Source organism: Schistocerca americana, chromosome 9 (assembly GCF_021461395.2).
Source record: "Schistocerca americana isolate TAMUIC-IGC-003095 chromosome 9, iqSchAmer2.1, whole genome shotgun sequence".
Classification (NCBI taxonomy): Eukaryota; Metazoa; Arthropoda; class Insecta; order Orthoptera; family Acrididae; genus Schistocerca; species Schistocerca americana.
Genome location: NC_060127.1, coordinates 54,604,439 through 54,623,702, shown reverse-complemented (window position 1 = coordinate 54,623,702; position 19,264 = coordinate 54,604,439). Strand labels below are relative to the sequence as shown.

The 19,264-nt window shown below is 43.6% G+C and overlaps 1 protein-coding gene across 1 annotated transcript in view; it reads right to left on the bottom strand.

The window, feature by feature from the left end:
• Positions 1–18,563, bottom strand: part of LOC124551067 — an 86,535-nt gene extending 67,972 nt beyond the window's left edge. Inside the window, exon 1 of the mRNA XM_047125954.1 lies at positions 18,430–18,563. The gene's annotated coding sequence lies outside the window, so the exon portion shown is untranslated. The remainder of the gene's footprint in view (positions 1–18,429) is intronic.
• Positions 18,564–19,264: the final 701 nt, after the last annotated feature.

Here is a 19,264-nt window from a genome sequence, read left to right as displayed (position 1 = left end):
TGCCTCAGGCATGGATGTGCGTGACGTCCTCAGGTTAGGTTTAAGTAGTTCTACGTTCTAGGGGACTGATGACCTTAGATGTTAAGTCCCATAGTGCTCAGAGCCATTTGAACCATCTCGAACTTCCACTCATGGAACTTCCAGTCGTCAACAAATATACCGACTTGAATCTTTGCCTTCAAGCTTGAATTAGGCACTGCTCCGTTCTGTCTCGGGTTTGTTTCTTCAGCATTGTTAGTGGCGCATTAGCAGTGATATCAGTATTAATAGATTTACTGATGAACAGTTCCATATCGTCTATGGATTGACTAAATGCCATGGGAGAGCGACAGATTGGTGCTACATTGTGCTGTTCCCGCAGTGATGGCAACCACATCTTGCTACTTCCTGTACGTATATCTGCCTGGATACAATGGCTGTGGGGTAGGAGGTAAGCAGAGATCAGTTGCTTATTTCAGTGTCTGCCCACACCAGAGTTATGACACTGATAAGCATGACACTGCAAATGGCTGTGGAAGTCAAGCAACGACACGAGCTGGCATCACATGAAATAAGTATAACACAATCCATTATCCTAAAACAATATCGACTCGATCCTTTGTTAATGAAACTATATGGTTCGAGGGACCTTATCAAGTCTCAAAAATCTATGATGTATACAGGGTGTTACAAAAAGGTACGGCCAAACTTTCAGGAAACATTCCTCACACACAAATCAAGAAAAGATGTTATGTGGACACGTGTCCGGAAACGCTTAATTTCCATGTTAGAGCTCATTTTAGTTTCGTTAGTATGTACTGTACTTCCTCGATTCACCGCCAGTTGGCCCAATTGAAGGAAGGTAATGTTGACTTCAGTGCTTGTGATGACATGCGACTCATTGCTCTACAGTACTAGCATCAAGCACATCAGTACGTAGCATCAACAGGTTAGTGTTCATCACGAACGTGGTTTTGCAGTCAGTGCAATGTTTACAAATGCGGAGGTGGCAGATGCCCATTTGATGTATGGTTTAGCACGGGGCAATAGCCTTGGCGCGGTACGTTTGTATCGAGACAGATTTCCAGAACGAAGGTGTCCCGACACGAAGACGTTCGAAGCAATTGATCGGCGTCTTAGGGAGCACGGAACATTCCAGCCTATTGCTCGCGAGTGGGGAAGACCTAGAAAGACGAGGACACCTGCAATGGACGAGGCAATTCTTCGTGCAGTTGACGATAACCCTAATGTCAGCGTCAGAGAAGTTGCTGCTGTACAAGGTAACGTTGACCACGTCACTGTATGGAAAGTACTACGGAAGAACCAGTTGTTTCCGAACCATGTACAGCATGTGCAGGCACTATCAGCAGCTGATTGGCCTCCACGGGTGCACTTCTGCAAATGGTTCAATGGTTCATCCAACAATGTGTCAATCCCCATTTCAGTGCAAATGTTCTCTTTACGGATGAGGCTTCATTCCAACGTGATCAAATTGTAAATTTTCGCAATCAACATGTTGGGCTGAAGAGAATCAGCACGCAATTGTGCAATCACGTCATCAACACAGATTTTCTGTGAACGTTTGGGCAGGCATTGTTGGTGATGTCTTGATTGGGCCCCATGTTCTTCCACCTACGCTCAATGGAGCACGTTACGATTTCATACGGGATACTCTACCTGTGCTGCTACAAAATGTGCCTTTACAAGTTCTACACAACGTGTGGTTCATGAACGATGGAGCTCCTGCACATTTCAGTCGAAGTGTTCGTACGCTTCTCAACAACAGATTCGGTGACCGGTGGATTGGTAGAGGCGGACCAATTCCATGGCCTCCACGCTCTCCTGACCTCAACCCTCTTGACTTGCATTTATGTGGGCATTTGAAAGCTCTTGTCTACTCAACCCCGGTACCAAATGTAGAGACTCTTCGTGCTCGTACTGTGGACGGCTGTGATACAATACGCCATTCTCCAGGGCTGCATCAGCGCATCAGGGATTCCATGCGACGGAGGGTGGATGCATGTATCCTCGCTAACGGAGGACATTTTGAACATTTCCTGTAACAAATGTGTTTGGAGTCACGGTGGTAAGTTCTGTTGCTGTTAGTTTCCATTCCATGGTTAATGTGATTTGAAGAGAAGTAATAAAATGAGCTCTAACATGCAAAGTAACATATTTTCTTTCTTTGTGTGTGAAGAATGTTTCCTGAAAGTTTGGCCGTACCTTTTTGTAACACCCTGTGTATGCAGACTGAAGTGACAGGCTAATATTTGTACCAAGGCCAGGATTCGAACCCAGGGCTTCTGCTCACTAGGCAGATGCACTATGCTGTAAAAGTTACTTCGGGTATACGCTACAAAGCGTTTTGGGAACCTTGCCTTCGAGTTCTCCCTCGGGCACGGGTGTGTGTGTTGTGCTTAGCGTAATTTAGTTTAAGATAGATTAAGTAGTGCGTAAGCCTTGGGACCGATGACTTCAGCAGTTTGGTTCCATAGGAACTTAGCACCACCATCACCAGCTACTACCACCATGAAAACTGTAAACTTCCTATTAAGCATGCGACATTAGCTTTTTTTTCTTCCCAGAGCAGGAGGAAGTTTGTACCATTGATAACTGCAGCGAGCATTCCTCAATCATATCCAGCACCATTGCCTAAATTATTCAAAATGGCTCCCAACAATCTGTTTGGATGTGTGGTTATAGTGAAATCAAATGGCTCTGAGCGCTATGGGACTTAACATCTGAGGTCATCAGTTCTCTAGACTTTTAGAACTACTTAAGCCTAACTAACCTAAGGACATTACACACATCCATAGCCGTGGCAGGATTCGAACCTGCGACCGTAGCAGTCACGCGGTTCCGGACTGAAGTGCCTAGAACCGCACGGCCACCGCGGCCGGCCGCGGCATAATGTTTTTGTAACACCTCTGTCTGATGATGAGTCTCCAGTGGCTCGAAAACATTTTTATAGTTGAATAAATCGTTTCAAATCACTGAAAAAGGCGACATATTGCATGTTTGTTACTAGATAAATCGCCAATTTAAATCACAGTCGCAGTTCGTCATCCACAATGGGTACACTGAAATCAAGTAGGCAGTTCAAAGAGACACGTTCTGTGCATGGACAAGGACTCTCCTGTTGAAAATAGCACAACGAAACTACCGTATGAGAGGTGGCACACGAGGGAGCAGAACGTGCTGCTTCGCCGTCAGAGTTACCCTGAAGCGCCTAGAACCGATCGGCCACAGCGGCCGGCGGGGTTCTAGTCAAATGCATAACAATCCAAGCTGATTTTTCTCTGCCGAATCTGTTACTCAATGCCTTCTGAGTTGAGTACTTCTATGCTGTAATTACATCATCAATTGAATCTACCTGAACAATTAATTCTCGTCTAATTACGTTTATTTGTGAAATATGAGGTGTAGCATTGTCGAAGTTTCATTTTGTTGGGCATAAGACAAGCCTGTTCTTACTTCAAAATATTCGCTAAATTTAGTGGCGATGTCTGGTACCATTGGGAAAGGAACCTGACAAAATTGGAGGAAGAATCTAGAAAAGAAGAAAAACATTTTCAAGTGAAGCGGTAAGTGAGAGGCAGAGAAAGAAGGAAAGTAGTGCAAATGGTTTCGGGCTATTACATGTCCATCATCACGTGTGGTAAGTTTGTCGCCGAGGATCGCAGGACGCAATGTACCACCGGCGAGCGCAGAGCATATCCTATAAACACGTCCTATATTCGCCCATCGCGGCGCTCCGGGACACAGCACAAAGTTATCACTCCCGATGATGAGCTACTACATGCAATAGCCCTAAACCGGTCGTGGTTTAAGCAGTGAAGTATAGAAAACCCTTATATGTGAAGCGGTATTTTCAATCTCCTCTGTTGCGGATGTAACCCCAGCAGGATTGTTTGTAGTCAGCAAGAGTGCGAAAGGCTTAAAAAGTAGCAACAAGAAACAAATGTTCATATAATTTCCTCTCAAAAGTTGAGAAAAGCAGTCTGCAGAGCTCAGAAAGCACTTCCAATACGACCCAACAAGCAGGCAGTGGTATTACCACAGAGCTATTTCAAAATGTCGCCAACAAAAAAACATAGTGGATGGCGAAACATCATGCGAAGAGAATTCCAGTAACATTGTCTACGATATTTTTCAGGTAATTAAGGATTTTTTACGTCTTTAACACAAGCATTTATCAGTTCTGAGGCTAAGACAGGCTCTCATTATATCTCAGTTATTATAGTAAATATAGATGATGAAGTGTAGGAGAAAATTTTTTGTAGCAACTAACAATGCCATCTTTATGTATCTACATGACATAGTGTCTGTCTTATGTGAACCAACACCTGATGGGAGGAACGAACTGATTTTTACTTTTGGGATTTCTCGGTACGACAGGTGTTACGTAGTTGGCTTGAGTATACAGCTGTCTGGTATGATATTTAATGCCCATTTATGAATGTAACATTGTAGAGTAATTGTGGGTTTCAAATGGACATCTTTATGGACAGTGTAGCTATCGTCATGGGGCCGCCTAATAAATTCATGGAATAAATAAGCCTTTACTCTTGTTCTATAGTGTTCTTGTGGTATATTTCAATCATTTTTGAAGCTTTATGCCAATTAAATTTCTCACGGATAAAATGTCACATGTCTAATGCACACTATTATCTACTATAACATCTAATAAGTAGAAGAAATATGTAAATATAGTTATATTAGCGTGCAACAATAGTGAAAGTTTATGGCTACCAGTAAAATATCGTACATTAAAGTTGTACTAACACTTCAGAAAAACACATATGTTTTTGAGTGGGATCCGCCTTTAGAAAAACACGATTTTGTTTTTTGTCCCAGACATGTTTCACTGCAGTTTTTTTTAATTGTTATAGCTGTTAAACATAAGGAATGTTCTTTGCTGTTTAAATACATACAAATATTAGTTTCTAAATCGTAATTACAGGTTTTCGAGGAGCACATAAAATTATGTATTCATACTCTCTTACCACATGGTGTCCTTTTTCCTGCTGTATTATGTTTATATAGTGTATGGTTTTCTTTACAGATTGTCACCTACAACTATATGCAACTTAATGTAGGCGAAACATTTACGCAAAAATTACGATTTCCAAACTGTTGTTGCTATGCCTAAGATTGTGTGTGTGTGTGTGTGTGTGTGTGTGTGTCTAAAAAAAGAGGGAAAGGGGGAGAGAGAGTGTGTTTGTGTGTGAAAGAGAGAGAGAGAAAGAGAGAGGGAGGGAGGGAGAGAGAGAGAGAGAGAGGGAGGGAGGGAGACAGAGAGAGAGAGAGGGAGGGAGGCAGAGAGTAGGTTTGAGGATTTGTCATTATTATTATTATTATTACTATATTCGTGCTTTGCCCTTAAGGAGCGCAGTTGGACTAAACTACATGGCCAGTTCCTTTTGCTGCCTTCCTCGTTGCCCAAATTTCCCTCATTCGCTCGCTGTGTTTCTGTTTCCGGTCCTCTGTGCATGCTTCTTGTCGGCTTCGTGTCTTCGGCTTCATCTTGATTGCCTTTTTGGTTGCCCATATTTCTTTCATCTTCCGGCTGTGATCTTGTTTGCGTTCTTCGGTCCATTTTACACCTGTTCGTTTGTCACAGTATATCTCATGTAGTTTACTTTTCTTGATGATGTTTCTGAATTTTATTCTGTCGTTTATTGTGTCTGCTGTTATGTTGAGTTGGTTCAGGTCGTTTTTTACCTCTGCCACTCATTTGTTGTTTCTAGTGGTTGCCCAGTCAAAGATCTGTTTGGTCAGTCTGTGTGATGACCCAGTCAAAGATCTGTTTGGTCAGTCTGTGTGATGGCATTCTGTATAGGTGTCCATAGAATTGTAGTCTGCGTTTTCTAATCTTTTCTGTGATTGTCTCCGTATGTTTGTATAATTCCTCTGTAGGTTTCTTGATCCATATTTCATTGTTGTTATTATTATGATTGTATACATTTATTTATTTATTTTTAGTTTTGTGTGTGTGTATGGATGCATGTGTCTGTGTGTGCAGGTGGGGTTGAGGGTGGAGTGCTATAGGCTGGTATCATCTACTAATTCTTTGAGTGCAGAGAACAGAGGACCCCTTGCAGAGAGCTTGTCATCACAGCTGATAGACAGTGACAGGGACAGTGACATCTCAAAACACCGAACTTGAGAATGAAGAAGATGACGAAAAAAGAAACCGTAAGTGAAACATAATGTAAATAGACACAAACACACAAAAGCCTTTCACATAAATTATTAGTCTTAGGCATAGCCACAACAGTTTGGAAATCGTAATTTTTGCGTAAATGTTTTGCCTACATTAAGTTGTATATAGCTGCAGGTGACATACTGTAAAGAAGAGCTGTAAAGGAAAACAGACACTAGATAAACGTAATACAGCAGGAAAACCACACCATGTGGTTAGGAGGTATGAATACACAATTTTATGTGCTACTCAACCTGTAATTACGATTTAGAAACTAATATTTGTACGTATTTAAACAGTAAAGAACATTCCCTATGTTTAACAGCCATAAAATTAAAAAACCCTTGATGATGCTACAACTGTAGTGAAACATGTCTGGGACAAAAAAACAAAATCGTATTTTGCTAAAGGCGGACTCCACTCAAAAATATATGTTATTGTTAAAGTAAATACAGGCAAAAGAGCTTCAACATCAAGACGATTAATTCACAAAATTTTCTCAAATCGACAAAACCATATTTTTCCAAGTCTTATTGCCTGCCACATGTCTTGCAGATGAATTTTACATACAAAATAAAGTTGTGCGTTATCATTAGTGGAAATCCCAACTGTTTTAATTACTATCATTGTTCGTAAAATAAAAGGTCCATATCATGGGTATGTAACAAAAAAATATTGTGAAATGCCCATGAAAGAAGCTGCAGAAATGTTCAGTCAGGTCTTGATAAGATTTCAAAAGCGCTGCAAAGACAGGGTACATCAAAAAAGAAAAAAAAAGTAGTACCCTAAGACAATAATACCAATGAGTCGCAAGATGGTAAACTCATATAAATACCTTGGTGTAGCTATGTGAAACGCAACGACCGCATAGGCTCACTCCTAGATAAGCAGGTGGCAGACTGCAGTCCATTGATGGAATACTAGGGGAGTGTATTCAGTCTACAAAGGAAACTGCAGACGAACCATCCGTAGGACTCATCCTAGAATATTGCTTATGTTTCTGGGACCAATGCCAAACAAGGCTGACAGCGGATATCAAATGGATACAAAGAAGGCCAGCACTAGAGGTCACAGGTTCGTTCGGCGCACGTACCACGAAGATGTAAAAGAACTCCAGCGGTTCTAGGCGCGACCGTTACGGCCGCAGGTTCGAATCCTGCCTCGGGCATGGATGTTTGTGATGTCCTTGGGTTAGTTAGGTTTAAGTAGTTCTAACTTCTAGGGGACTGATTACCTCAGATGTTAAGGCCCATAGTCCTCAGAGGCATTTGAATATTTTGTAAAAAAACTGACTTTGCAAGTACTTGAAGATAGACGGTAGCTATCCCATGAAAGCCTAATTCGGAAGTTTCTAGAACCAAGTTTAAGTGATGAACCTACGAATATAATGCCACCCCCTGAGTATCTCTCCGATAGGAATCGCGCAGACAAGATTAGATTACTTTCAGCTCGCACAGATGCTTTTAAACAGTCGTTGTTCCTGTGTTGCGTGCACGAATAGATCAGGTAGAAGACCCATTAACTAGAACAATGGGACATACCCTCTACCACCTCATCACAGTGATTTATAGTGTATCTATACACGTAAATGTATATGGGTACAGTTAAGAATTCAATTGCTCCCAAGAGGTGCAGACCAGAAGCCTGTTGAACAGTGAGGTTAAGGTCCAGGAGCACCTGTTGATGATCGAATGCAGGCCAATAGGAAGCTCCTGGGTCTTATCCAGGGCCAATCGGCTTCAGTGAAGTCATAGATATTGATGACGCAATCAACAGAGCCTCTACTACTCGAGAAGTAAGTACATAATAGCAATCACGACTGACCTCAAGGATGCATTCGGCTACGTCTTGTGGCCCGCAATGTTCAATCACCTCAGGAATCTTTCTGTACCAAGGTGTCTGACGAGGGTGGTTTGTTAAGTTTGGCAAAAAAAAAAAAAAATTGTTTCGTCAGCAACCCACCTTACGTCTAAGCATAGACTCCTTTGAGGGATATACTCGTGGTCCAGAGATCCTCCAGTTTCTTCGCCCCATCAAAAAAAATTGGTTCTGTCAAATTCTTCAAAATACTTGTAGGCTGCAACTACCACTTCCTCATTTGATAAAATATTCTTCCCAGCAAGCCAAAGTTTCAAGTTAGGGAACAGAAAGAAGTCATTTGGAGGTAAGACTGATGAACAAGGTGGATGAGGAGCCCAATTCAAAACCTAATTCTAGCACTTTCGCCAGTGTCATCGCTGATGTGTGGGATGGTGCATTATCCAGGTGAATGAGCACATCTCTGTGTTCCAGTCTTCGTCTTTTTTCAGTCAACGCCAGTTTCAAATGTCCAACAATAAAGCATAATGCGATTCTGCCTTTTTACACATAATCTATGAGCATCATTCCTTGGGAACCCCGAAAGACAGTGGCCATCACTTTCCCAGCTGCAAAAATGGTCTTTGCCTTCTTCGGTGCACTTTCATCAGACTCCGTCCATTGTTTTAACTGCAATTTTGACTCTGGTGTGTAATTATTGACCCAGGTTTCATCAACAGTCGCAAATTGTCGCAAAAAGACTTGCGGATTGCGATTAAACATGTAGAGACAATGTGCTGAAATGTTGTGCCAAATGCGCTTTTAGTCGACTGTGAGCAATCACGGCAACTACCTTACACACAGCTTCTTCATAGCCAACGGTCTGTGCAGGACATTATGCATTCGCTCGGTTGAGATGCCTATAATCTCAGCATTCTCACGAATTTTTATTCGGTGGTGTTACATTCCCACACAATGGATTTTGTCAGTGGTTTCCTTTGTGGTGCCCTCAATTGGACGGCCAGGGCGCATCGTCTTCAGTACTTGTCGGACCACGTGTAAAGTCATCAATCCGTAAGTAAATGGTCCTAAATGACGGCGCAGAGTCCCATGAACTTCGTCCAAAACTGTTTTGATTTGTGTGCCATTCCAACCCTTCAAACAGCTTTTCAATATTGCTGCTATGGACGTACTGTTGAATGGTGCAGAGGAAAACAAAATAGTGTTAAAAAGACAACTAAAGACTGCCCATAAGACTCTGGAAGTGTGTATTAACTATTAAACCATCCACTATCTTGTGATATTCCTGGCTGTAGCCGCCAGTATTTTATCTTGCTAGAAGCTCGCCTTGATGCAGCTTGATACACGTGAAGTGGCATATGGTGTAAAAGTGGAGCGAGGTACAAGCAGCAGATGGTACAATATGTACCATTTCCGTGGCAGAGTCCGCCAGTCGTACTGAACTTGCTTCTGATTGGTCGGCGCCTACGAGTGTTAGGCACTAAAATGCCTAACTTCTCTTATTATTTATACACTTTTCATTGTATTTAACCCAGTTTTCAGTACGACAATCTCGCATGGTTACCCTACGAGTCTGCTCTTTTTGTTTATTAAATTTCGCTCGTTTTGAGAAACATAAGATTAACGATATAGCAACCGAAGTGCTTCGGACACCTTCGGGTCGCTTTGGCGCGCCTGGAAGTTCTTTGGCTGCGCTAGTCTGTCTGTTTCGGGTGCTCTTCAAAGCCGGACGTGTATCTCTGTTCCGGACGGACATGTCGAACTCTAGATCGCAAGTTGCCAGAAAAGTAAGCTATGTCGAGTGGTGTAGAAGGCAGTGTAAAAAGCGATATTTTAAAATATAACCAAACAGGATACCTTAATGAGAGGTGTCGCCTACCAACATTGTCAGTACTACAGATCTAGCTCTCTGTAGATACAGAGACTATCCTGGGCAAGTCGCATTCCACAAATAAAAAGCACGAACACAGGTTCTAGTTCGAGATGACAGGGAAGCACCTTGCCCCGAAGAAGATCCCACGACCGACAAGCTGTTTTCTGCGCTGGGGACACAACTTTAGAAGACGACAGGTTGGTGGAAAGAACGGTTAGGGACTCTTATTCAGTCTCTACAGATCCCTCCAGCTTCCAAATCTGACTCCCAACTCGACAACGTATAATTTATAATCTCCTCGATGAGGATAAAAGCGTTGGTGGGTTAGTGCCGTAAGCGGACAGTGTCCTGGTGCTGGTAGTGACCTATGTCGACTCTCGGGCTGCCCGGGTAAAGGGCTACAACTGTGTTCAGATTGGTGCACCGTTACTGTTTAGATAAAGAACTAGTCATAGCCGAACACTAAACTATCTGCACTAATGGCCATTAAAACTGCTACACCACGAAGAAGACGTGCTACAGACGCAAAATTTAACCTTCAGGAAGAAGATGCTGTGATATGCAAATGATTAACTGTTCAGAGCATTGACAAAGATTCGCGCCGGTGGCGACACCTTCAACGTGCTGACAGGAGGAAAGTTTCCAACCGTCTTCTCATACACAAACAGCAGTTGACCGCCATTGCCTGGTGAAACGTTGTTGTGATGCCTCGTGTAAGGAGGAGAAATGCGTACCATCGCGTTTCTGACTTTGATAAAGGTCGGATTGTAGCCTATCGCGAAAGCGGTTTATCGTATCGCGGCATTGCAGCTCGCGTTGGTCGAGATCCAATGACTGTTAGCAGAATATGGAATCGGTGGGTTCAGGAGGGTAATACGGAATGCCGTGCTGGATCCCAACGGCCTCGTATCACTAGTAGTCGAGATGACAGGCATCTTATCCGCATGGCTATAACGGATCGTGCAGCCACGTCTCGATCCCTGTGTCAACAGATGGGGACGTTTGCAAGACGACAACCATCTGCAGGAACAGTTCGACGAAGTTTGCAGCAGCATGGACTATCGGCTCGGAGACTATAGCTCGGGTTACCCTTGACGCTGCATCACAGACAGGAGCGCCTGCGATGGTGTACTCAACGATGAACATGGGTGTACGAACGACAAAACGTCATTTTCTCGGATGAATCCCGGTTCTGTTTACAGCATCACGATGGTCGCATCCGTGCTTGGCGACATCGCGGTGATCGCTTATCGGAAGCGTATATTCGTCATCGCCATACTGGCGTATCACCGGGCGTGATGGTACTGGGTGCCACTGGTTACACGTCTCTACATCTACATCTACATCCATACTCCGCAAGCCACTTGACGGTGTGTGGCGGAGAGTACCCTGAGTACCTCTATTCCAATCTCGTATTGTTCGTGGAAAGAAGGATTGTCGGTATGCTTCTGTGTGGGCTCTAATCTCTCTGATTTTATCCTCATGGTCTCTTCGTGAGATATACGTAGGAGGGAGCAATATACTGCTTGACTCTTCGGTGAAGGTATGTTCTCGAAACTTTAACAAAAGCCCGTACCGAGCTACTGAGCGTCTCTCCTGCAGAGTCTTCCACTGTCATCTCTTGTTCGCATTGATGGCACTTTCAACAATGGACGTTGCATTTCAGATGCGTTACGACCCGTGGCTCTACCCTTCATTTGATACCTGCAAAACCCTACATTTCAGCAGGATAATGCACGACATTATGTTTCAGGTCTCGTATGGGCCTTTCTGGATACAGAAAATGTTCGATTGCTGCCCTGGTCACCACATTCTCCAGATCTCTCACCAATTGAAAACGTCTGGTCAATGGTGCCCGAGCAAGTGGTTCGTCACAATACGCCAGTCACTACTCTTGATGAACTGTGGTATCGTGTTGAAGCTTCATGGGCAGCTGTACCTGTACACGCCATCCAAGCTCTGTTTGACACGATGCTCAGGCGTATCAAGGCCGTTATTACGGCCAGAGGTGGTTGTTCTGTGTATTGATTTCTCAGGATCTATCACCCAAATTGCGTGGAAATGTAATCACATGTCAGTTCTAGTATAATATATTTGTCTAATGAATACCCGTTTATCATGTGCGTTTCTTCTTTGGTGTAGCAATTTTAATGGCCAGTAGTGTATATCTTACTCTAACGGCAACTATCTCACGCTTGAAACTCTACGATTAGAGATTATATCACGGACCGAAGTCTGCAGATATTTGGGAGTGCAGCTGGATGAAAGAAAGAATTTCATAAGACACAGAGAGCAATTCACAGAGAAAGTAGGGAAAATTATGCACGGCCTGGTGCGAGGTGGTATACGAACTATAAGCTGCTGTTGGATGGCCGGCCAGAGTGGCCGAGCGATTCTAGGCGCTTCAGTCTGGAACCGCGCGACCGCTACGGTCGCAGGTTCGAATCCTGCCTCGGGCATGGATGTGTGTGCTGTACCTGTACAGGTTAATTACTAGTTACAAGTTCTAGGGAACTGATGACCTCAGATGTTAAGTCCCATAGTGCTCAGAGCCATTTGAATCATTTTTTTGCTGTTGGATGCTTTAAGGGCATACGAAACTGTTATAGTTGCCTTCGCAGCCACTGTACGGGCACACTGGCTGCAATTCTAAAACTGCAGATCCATCCTTAGATGACACTTACTGGGCTCCTCGGTACAACACCTGTCGATAATGATAGGGATCTGCCCCATCGACATTAGTGTACGATAAAGAGCAGCGTGCTGCTGGTTAAGGCGACACAGAGTCGAGCAGGTCCGAGTGAGTATACGGCTAAATATCACTCAGCTCCGGGTCGATGTCAACAGTGAGTCAATACACTGCTTGTAACTTATGGAAATAAAATAACTCATCCCAAATCTTCTTTCACTGCGCCTACCTGCGAAAGCAGGTCACCACCATCCTTGCGAGGAGAACTGGCAGTGAGTGAACTGCGAGAGTGCCTCCTTACGCAGAACCAACTCTACTTCCGCCCTGCCAACAGTCGCCTCTTGCAGTACGCACACAAGAAGAACAGCAGTAGAGAACAACCTTGAGCGACTCCAAGACTGCCGATTGCCACTGTCAAGGTTCTAGAACACAGAGTTATATGTTGACGGGTTTTGTTTTCACTTTCACTTCACTGTTCTTGCTTTCTTTCTTTTCTGCTTTTTATGTTAGCACAACTGCGGAATTTAGTTGTATATATTATTATTATACAGGGTGTTACAAAAATGTATGGCCAAACTTTCAGGAAACATGCCTCACACACAAATAAAGAAAAGATGTTATGTGGACATGTGTCCGGAAACGCTTAATTTCCATGTTAGAGCTCATTTTAGTTTCGTCAGTATGTACTGTACTTCCTCTATTCACCGCCAGTTGGCCCAATTGAAGGAAGGTAATGTTGACTTCGGCGCTTGTGTTGACATGCGACTCATTGCTCTACAGTACTAGCATCAAGCACATCAGTACGTAGCATCAACAGGTTAGTGTTCATCACGAACGTGGTATTGCAGTCAGTGCAATGTTTACAAATGCGGAGTTGACATATGCCCATTTGATGTATGGATTAGCACGGGGCAATGGCCGTGGCGCGGTGCGTTTGTATCGAGACAGATTTCCAGAACGAAGGTCTCCCGACAGGAAGACGTTCGAAGCAATTGATCGGCGTCTTAGGGAGCACGGAACATTCCAGCCTATGACTTGCGACTGGGGAAGACCTAGAAAGACGAGTACACCTGCAATGGACGAGGCAATTCTTCGTGCAGTTGACGATAACCCTAATGTCAGCGTCAGAGAAGTTGCTGCTGTACAAGGTAACGTTGACCACGTCACTGTATGGAGAGTGATACGGGAAAACCAGTTGTTTCCGTACCATGTACAGCGTGTCCAGGCACTATCAGCAGCTGATTGGCCTCCACGGGTACACTTCTGCGAATGATTCATCCAACAATGTGTCAATCCTCATCTTTACGAATGAGGCTTCATTCCAAAGTGATCAAATTGTAAACTTTCGCAATCAACATGTGTGGGCTGACGAGAATCAGCACGCAATTGTGCAATCACGTCATCAACACAGATTTTCTGTGAACGTTTGGGCAGGCATTGTTAGTGCTGTCTTGATTGGGCCCCATGTTCTTCCACCTACGCTCAATGGAGCACGTTATCATGATTTCATACGGGATACTCAACCTGTGCTGCTAGAACATGTGCCTTTACAAGTACGACACAACATGTGGTTCATGCACGATGGAGCTCCTGCACATTTCAGTCGAAGTGTTCGTACGCTTCTCAACAACAGATTCGGTGACCGATGGATTGGTAGAGGCGGTCCAATTCCATAGCCTCCACGCTCTCCTGACCTCAACCCTCTTGACTTTCATTTATGTGGGCATTTGAAAGCTCTTGTCTACGCATCCCCAGTACCAAATGCAGAGACTCTTCGTGCTCGTATTGTGGACGGCTGTGATACAATACGCCATTCTCCAGGGTTGCATCAGCGCATCAGGGATTCCATGCGACAGAGGGTGGATGCATGTATCCTCGCTAACGGAAGACATTTTGAACATTTCCTGTAACAAAGTGTTTGAAGTCACGCTGGTACGTTCTGTTGCTGTGTGTTTCCATTCCATGATTAATGTGATTTGAAGAGAAGTAATAAAATGAGCTCTAACACGGAAAGTAATCGATTCCGGACACATGTCCACATAACATATTTTCTTTCTTCGTGTGTGAGGAATGTTTCCTGAAAGTTTGGCCGTACCTTTTTGTAATACCCTGTATATTTAGTGTCGAACTGAAAGAGAAGGGTGTTGAGTCAGATGCGCAGTAACAGGTAAGTAAATAAGTAAAAAACTCATCCAGGCGAATTCTGGACTGGTTAACCGCTTCCGCCTCAGTTACACGATGCACAAACATTTAGAATACAAAATAACATATCTGCATATTAACACAAATACGCAGAAACATTTTAACACACATAAGACTACCTTTGGAGAGAACCTTGGGTTTCATCGTCCAGATCTTTGAATTTAGATTGTTGTAAAGAGGTGCAAGTTTTGGAATTTGTAAATGTACTTTGCTCATTTGTACTGCTTAAGTGGTAAGAAATGGTAGTGAAAGTGGTTCTGATACACTAATAAGCGCAGTGGAAACAAGGAAGCCTCAACTATGAGTGTTACATAAATATATGCTTATACACTATTGGCCATTAAAATTGCTACAACACGAAGATGAGGTGCTACGGACGCGAATTTAACCGACGGAAAGAAGATGCTGTGATATGCAAATAATTAGCTTTTCAGAGCATTCACACAATCTTAGCGCCAGTGGCGACACCTACAGCGTGATCACATGAGGAAAGTTTCCAACCGATTTCTCATACACAAACAGCAGTTGACCGGCGTTGCCTGGTGCAACGTTGTTGTGATGCCATGTTGAAGGAGGAGAAACGCGTACCATCACGTTTCCGACTTTGATAAAGGTCGGATTGTAGCCTATCGCGATTGCGGTTAATCGTTTTTTTTTTTTTTTCGGATGAATCCAGGTTCTGTTTACAGCATCGTGATGGTCGCATCCGTGTTTGGCAACATCGCGGTGAACGCACATTGGAAGCGTGTATTCGTCGCCTCCATACTTGCGTATCACCCGGCGTGATGGTATGGGGTGGCATTGGTTACATGTCTCGGTCACCTCTTGTTCGCACTGACGGCTCTTTGAACAGTGGACGTTACATTTCAGATGTGTTACGACCCGTGGCTCTACCCTTCATTCGATCCCTGCGAAACTCTATATTTCAACAGGATAATGCACGACCGCATGTTGCACGTCCTGTATAGGCCTTTCTGCATACAGAAAATGTTCGACTGCTGCCCTGGCCAGCACATTCTCCAGATCTGTCACCAATTGAATACGTCTGGGTACTGATTTCTCAGGATCTATGCACCCAATTTGCGTAAAAATGTAATCACATGTCAGTTCTAGTATAATATATTTGTCCAATGAATACCCGTTTTATCATCTGCATTTCTTCGTGGTGTAGCAATTTTAATGGCCAGTATAAATGAGAGCAATGTACAGGGTGTTCAATTTATCTTAAGACATAGAAACATCTCGAAAACTACACATCTGATCCAAACGATTTATAATTAACATTTGTTCATGTCAGAGGGTAACACCCAACGATACCCAACTCAACCCACCACCCACTTCATGTGTGTGTGCGTGTGTGTGTGTGTGTGTGTGTGTGTGTGTGTGTGTGTGTGTGTGTGCGTGAGTGCGTGGGGGGGGGGGGAGAGAACAACTTTGGAATCTTAAATGGGAACCCTCATTTTTTATGGCAGACTCGGATTCTGCGGAAAAAATATACAAGTTTTGTCTGAAACACTTTTTTCGTTTCCCGACAGATGACGCTGTGACCGAGTGATTAGGTCATCAATTTAAAAATAATCGTGTCGTATGTGGTTTCTGATCACGTCTCGTCGCAACTTAATGAAAGAGAATTATCGGTGATGGACGTAAACCAGCGGGAAGAGAGAGATTAAATAAATTTAAATTAAAGATGTTTTTAATAGAGTCCACAACGTAACTCTGTCACGAAATGGTCGCATGTAATGTACACCAGCGGAAAGGCGCAATCAATACCTTCACTGCGCGATAGCAGTGGAGATGTTACTCATGACAGTGCCGCTGAAGTTACTTTTCCGAAATTCTTCAGCAAAGAAGACGAAGTAAATATTCCAGAATTCATATCAAGAACAACTACAAACAAGTGTATGTTGAAAGTGGGTATTCTCAGTATAGCGAAGCAGCGTAGATCACTTGATAAAGGCACGGTCTCCGGTCCAGATCGTACTCCACTGAGGTTCGTTTGAGAGTACGGTGATACAATAACGCCAACTTAGCAATAATTCCAGTCGCTCGTCGCTCGTAAAAAGATCCGTACCCGAAGAGCAGGAAGTCACACCAATACCCAAGTAACGAAACAGGAATAATCAGCTGAATTACAGACTCATATTACTAACGTCAATTTGCAACACGTACTGTGCTCGAACATTATGAATCACATCGAACAAAACGATTTATTGACAAATAGCTATCACGGATTCAGAAAATATCGTTCTGTGAAACATAACGAGCTGTTTATTCTCACGAAAAAATAAGTGCCACCGTCAGTGAATGTCGAATTCATTCCACATTTCTAGATTTCCAAAAGGTTTCTGATACCGTTCCTCACAAGTGACTTCTAATCAAATTGCGTGCAAACGGAGTATCGTTGTGCGACTTGATTCGTGATTTCTTGTCAGGAAGGTCGCACACCGTTCGTAGTAACTGACGGAAAGTCATCGAGTAAAACAGAACTAACATCTGGCGTTCCCGAAGGTAGCGTTGTAGGCCCTTTGATGTTCCTGATTTACATAAACTATTTTGGAGACAAGGTGAGCAGCCCAGTTAGATCGGTTGCAGATGATGCTGTCATTTACCGTCTTGGAAAGTCATGGATGATCGAAATCAATTGCAAAATGATTTATACGAGGTATCTGTATGATGCGAAAAGTGGCACTTGACTCCAAAAGCCGGCCGGGATGGCCGAGCGGTTCTAGGCGCTTCAGTCCGGAACCGCGCGACTGCTACGGTCGCAGGTTCGAATCCTGCCTCGGGCATGGATTGTGGTATCCTTCGGTTAGTTAGGTTTAAGTAGTTCTAAGTTCTAGGGGACCGATGACCTTAGATGGTAAGTCTCATAGTGCTCAGAGCCATTTTTTGATTCCAAATAATCAAAAGTGGGAAGTCATCCACATGAGTAGGTACTAGGAGAATGCGCTAAATTTCGGTTACACGATAAATCACAAATCTAAACGGTGTAAATTCAACTAAATGATAATTATGCATTACAATTACGAATAACTTAAATTGGAATTATCACATAGATAATGTAGTGAGAAAAGCGTAGCAAAGACAGCGAATTATTGGCAGAAAGAAAGTGCTACAGAGCTACTAAAAAGACTGTTTAGACTGCGCTTGTCCGCCCTGTTCTGGAGTACTGCTGTGCGGTGGGGGATCCGCACAGTCAGGATTGACGGAGGACATCACAAAAGTACAAAGAAGGGCAGCTCGTTTTGTATTATCGCCAAATAGGGGAGAGAGTGCCACGGATATGCGAATTGGGGTGGCAATCATTCAAACAAAGGCGTTTTCTGGTGCGAAAGGATCTTCTCATGAAATTTCAATCAGCAGGTTTCCCCTCAGAGTGTGAGTATATTATGCTGGCGCCCACCAACGTAGGGAGGAATGATCATCATAATGAAATGAGAGAAGTCGGAGCTCGCACGGAAAGGTTTAAGCGCTCGTTTTTCCCTCTCGCCGTTCGAGTGTGGAACGCTAGAGAAATATAGGTGGTCGGATGAACCCTCTGTCAGATTCTTAATTGTGGATTGCAGAGTAAATATGTAGAAGCAGATGCAGATGAAAGAAGTGGTTGTTCGTACATACAAATTTACTGTGTAGCATTAGTTATTGAAACAGTGAACTTACGTTTTGCGATATCGCCGACTCGTCGTATGACACAGACACTGAGGGCTATCGCTAGCTACTCTTGTCCGAACCTGCAGAAGCTTGCAGCACGCTGCGCATGCGCTATGCTGTTTTCCTGTTATTACGTCAGCACAGGGCGGCCTCCAAGTGGCAACTGCCGGCGCAGTGCCTCATATCACATCTGCCCTTCCTGCTTCTGCATGTGTTTGTGCGTTTATCTCTCCTACGACAGACGTTCAGCGACCGCGTCCAGCTGGGACGTGGAGCTATGGACTTTTCATTGCGCCACAAAACTCTCACGCGTTTGTAACACTGTCTGTCAAGCTGCAAAACTAGAAATGTAACATTTCCAAGCGCGACGGCAAATACAGAAACTTTAGCAACTACTTTCTTTCCACCACTCTGAAACGTAGAAAGATCTTGATCGCACAGTTCTTTATTAATTGTTAAGCGTTTCAAAATTTCGGCTTCACACTGAAGCTGTGGAATAAAGTACACAAGGAAATTAACGATAGCAAATATGTAATAATAACACAAGTATGCATCTTAGTAAGCCATATACAGAATTTTCAGTTAATATCGTGCTTACATTTAAATCAAAATCCAGTAAAAAGCTAACGAAAGTGACAGCATAGACTGACTGTAATACACATCTCATCTCGTGTAAGCATATTTGACAGTGCCTTTGTCTATTCGTAGAGAGCCGGCCAGGGTGGCCGAGCGGTTCCAGGCGCTACAGTCTGGAACCGCGCGACCGCTACGGTCGCAGGTTCGAATGCTGCCTCGGGCATGGATGTGTGTGATGTCCTTAGGTTAGTTAGCTTTAAGTAGTTCT